The sequence below is a fragment of the Otolemur garnettii genome, unplaced genomic scaffold, assembly GCF_000181295.1.
Source record: "Otolemur garnettii isolate 467f Iridium unplaced genomic scaffold, OtoGar3 scaffold00043, whole genome shotgun sequence".
Lineage (NCBI taxonomy): Eukaryota > Metazoa > Chordata > Mammalia > Primates > Galagidae > Otolemur > Otolemur garnettii.
Genome location: NW_003852438.1, coordinates 2,912,171 through 2,916,743, shown reverse-complemented (window position 1 = coordinate 2,916,743; position 4,573 = coordinate 2,912,171).

The window sequence follows — 4,573 nt, the reverse complement described above, 5'->3', positions numbered from 1 at the left end:
ATTATTTCATCTATAGTCTAGTATGTTTCTGTAGCAGAGAAGGACTTTAAAAATAACCTAAATACCAATAAAATTAGCAAAATTCCTTAATATTATACTAAGCAATGCATATTCAAACTTCTCCAGCCGTCTCAATGATTTCTTTTAACAGTTGGTTTAGTTAAATCAAAATTCAAACAAGGTCCACCCATAGCCTTTGACGATCCGTCCCTTCAGACTCTTTTCATCTCAATCATCCCTTTCTCCTGGTTTTTAATGATAGCTGATGAAAATGAGTCATTTGTCCTACAGAATGTCCCACTTACTGGATTTAGTTGGTTATATCCTAGAGATTTTATTTAACAAGTTTCTGTATCTTCTGTATTTCCTATAACCTGGTAAGTAAATCAAGAAGCTTTATTAGATTCAAGTGACTTTTTTTTTTGGCCTCAATTCCTCCTGTGTGTTGACCTGTGCTTCCTATTGCACCACTTCACACAGGAGTTTCCTTCTTCTTGCGACATTAAGATTAATCACAGGGCTCAGGTTTTGTTAGCCCAACCCTTTATCCCATTCTTACAGAATCCCCAATCAACCTGTTACCTACTGGTTTTAGCAGTCGTTGATATTTGTTGCTTAGATACATGCTTTCTTTAGGAGTTGCAAAGGGCAATTGGTAATTATATGTTTATGTGCATAGTCTGGTTGGGGAGGCAAGGAAACAGCTTCTCCCTTAGTGCCTCCGGAGGGAATGCAGCCTGACCAACACCTTGATTTTAAACTTCAACCCCCAGAACTTTAGGAGAATCAATCTAGGTTGGCATTTCGTTACAGCAGCAATAAGAAACTAACACAGAGGCATTGAACCCTTTTTCAATTTAGTACATAGAGCTGCCGCTGGAGAAAAAAAATATGTCTTATTTCTGAAGTTAGTAAAGTTTTGAAATCCAGCGCAGAGGCTCTGGGGGGGTCTCCTGAATGGTGCCCAGTTCCTCATCTAGTGTTGAGCCTGGGATGATGTAAAAGTCGATGTGGAAGTGCTTCTTGGTCATTATCAGGAGGTGATTAAATTAATAACTTGATTTCACTGAACGCCCACAGTAAGGGACAGAGAATCTGCTGGGATTTCAATGTAGGTTGAGCTAGGGCTTTTACCAAACTGGAAGGAGGCTAAGGCTTTAGACTAGAGTTTGTAGATTTATTGTTTTTCTAAACCCAGTACTGTCACTTGGATTGCATAGTTTTCTTTGAGGTGGTTTAAGGATGGCTTGCAGATGAAGAATACTCTCCCATACACACGCACGCACACACACACACACACACAAAAATTTTATTTTTTGCTGAACCATTTGAGAATTACTTGCATACTTCATGATCCTGATGCCATAAACCCTTATACAAAAGCCCTAAACCCTTTGGCAAATGTCTCTTAAGAGAAGGGATAGTCTCCTATAATTATACAATATGTAAATGTAGTAGAACCTCCATTATTGACTGCCTTCTTCAGTTGACTTAATTTTCATAGACCAGACATATGCACCATGTACGTATCAGTGTAGTAGGCCTAGTTCCTTATGGTGATCACCTCCATGTATTGTCCAGTTACCGTGTTTCCCCCCAAATAAGACATTGTCTTATATTTATTTTTTCTCAAGAAGACACACTAGGGCTTATTTTCAGGGGATGTCTTATTTTTATTAAGTATAATACAGCAATCTACATTTATTCAAATACAGTTAAGTCATCTTCTTCTGGAACCTGATGGGGGAGCCAACCATGTTGGTGGGGCTGGTGCTAGGGATGAGTGAACTCCTTTCCCCTAGCCAATCACACGTGCACAATAGGATGTCTGTGACCTCGGTTACCACATGCGCATCCGTGCAAGTGCAAATAGCTCGGAGAAAGGAGCTGTGGCAGATAAAAGGTATTCCAATCTTCCTTACCACTCAGCTCTGAAATGCAGGGTGTGGCTATGCAGATACCCTGCATAGCCATGCCCATCACTAGGTCTTATTATCAGGTAGGGCTTATATTTAACAAATGCATAGAAATCCTGCTAGGGCTTATTTTTTGGGTAGGTCTTATTTTTGGGGAAACACAGCCATTACAGTTTCTTGGGTGGTCAACTTATAGAGATTTTATTGTATGCTCAAAAATTTTATAATAAAGCAATATTCTAACATGAACTCCACATTCAAATTTCCCCACAGACATCTAACATGTCCTTTATAGTTGTTTTTTTAACCTAGAATACCATTAAGAGTCAGATTTTGTAGTTGGTTGTTATGGCTTTTAAATTTTGATAAAAATAATTGTAATAGAATATAAGCTATGTGAAAGCAGGCATTTTCATCTGTTTGTTCACTACCTAGCACAGAGTAGACACTTAGTCAATACATTTTAAATGAAAACCCAGGGAAGTAATTGCTACTTCTTCAAACCATTCCTTGATTCAACCACTAGGATATTTATCTTCTGATAAATAACTTACCCCCACCTCAAGTATGCATATGTGATCACTGTAACCTGTTGCCATGAAAAAAATAATTATTGTAGAGGAGGGCTCGTGACAGCATTAGGGCTAATGAAGATTCTTTTAAAGATTGATTTATTTACTCTTTAGGAAAGAGATACTCTCCCCACTAGGATTTCTAAGCCAGAAGCATGTGATCTGGAATTGTCAATAGCCATTTCTCTCTTTTAAAGAAAGCTTGCTGCAACAGGAGAGAATAAAAATTAAAAAAAAAAATTTTGGTTGGCAGCTCACACTTGTAATCCTAGTACTCTAGGAGGCCAAGGCAGGGGGATTGCATGAGCTCACAGGTTTGAGACGAGTCTGAGCCAGAGCAAGGTGGCATGCCTGTAGTCCCAAGCTACTGTGGTGGGTGCCTGTAGTCCCAAGCTACTTGGGAGGCTGAGGCAAGAGAATTGCTTAAACCCAAGAGTCTGAGGTTGCTGTGAGCTATGAAACCACAGCCCTCTACCTAGGACAACAAAGTGAGACTCTATCTCAAATATATATATATAGATATATTATATATCAACATATATAATCATATATATATCAAACATATATATCAGCATATCAATATATATATTTTTCTATCTCAAATATATATAAATATATAGATATATAACATATCAATATATCAATATATATATTTTTCTATCTCAAAAATATATATCAATATATTTTTATTGATATATAATGTATCTATCTATCTATATATTTTTTTTTCTTTTTTTTTTGCAGAGGAGAGCCAAGCTTGGACATGGAGCCTGTGAATGTAAGAGTCCTTATGACCTTGTTTTAGCACCTGGATCCAGCCCTCCCTGAAGTCCAGATCCACTCATAAATATATAAGATACATAAAGCAATACATGGCCATTTTTGCTTAAGTAGTTTGAGTTGCTTTTCTGTCACTTGTACAGAGGGGTCCTCACTAATCCAAGTCACTTCATTTTGCCTTCTTGAAAGTCAATTTTATTCTATCCTTCATCTGATGATAAAGGTTACTTTCTAAATCACATCTGTTCCTCTGCCATAATTCCCTTACTGTGAGGCTTCATTTAGTCATGGAACTTTTTTTGGTAAAATAGCTATTGTCTTAGGACTTCAGGGAACCGAACATAAAAGCCATTGGCAATCATGCAACCATAAGGAAAAATATTCAAGGGAGGAAACTTGCCAGGAAATTCCAACTCGGGTGGAACATTTCAGACTTAAAAGTGAGGTTTCATTTCTAATTGCTGCCCTGGATATTCTTATCATTTCAATTTTTTGTTTCAAAACAAGTTTTTTAAATAGTCTCCAATACATTTAGAAATAATGAAAGGGCAAGAAACAAAAGGAGGCGACCCTGCCCCCAATCACACTGAAGTCATTATGAATCCGAGTCCAGAGACTTCCCAGGCTGAGCTGCTCTGGGCTGCTTCTCCGAAGACTCCCCTTTCTGCCCCTGCTCAGAGGGCAGGTGCTGCTGGATAAATTGAGCTGCGGAGAGGAGCCACTGGTCCCCACAGAGCCAAAGGAGAGGTGTTGTAGAAGGGTTTTAATTGAAATCCTCACTCTGTCACAAGGACTTAATTAGGATAAATGGCAAAGAGTCTGCTCAGTGGGAGGCAAACCCACTCACCAGTGGCATGTAGAGGGCTTGAAGGGTTAAAACAAAAAAAATCACATTGATTTCCTCATGTTAGGGTGGGAGAGAGAGGGAAAGGAAGAAGGAGCACCGATTCTTTTCTCGGGGTGCAATCAGACAGTGAAAGCTTGTGGTGGGGATTATAAACTCTTCAGGTTCCCAGCCCAGGGGGATGGCAGGAATTTTCTGGACGGCAATCTCTAGAGCCCCAGCACTCACATTTGATGAACTTTGCGTTTGTACTGAGCTCAGCTTGGCTTTTTCCAAGAAGCAATGAGACTGATGCCACGGTTTTATGAAAATGTTTGATGAGAAGGAAGCTTATTCTTTTGTAGAAATAGCACCGTCACAGAAACAGGACTTGACTCTCTCAAGGTACAGATCTTCAGATAAGGCCCCAGATAACACCCGTGGGTAGGTGTGATCCCTGCTGCCACCCCTCCCCCCCCCTT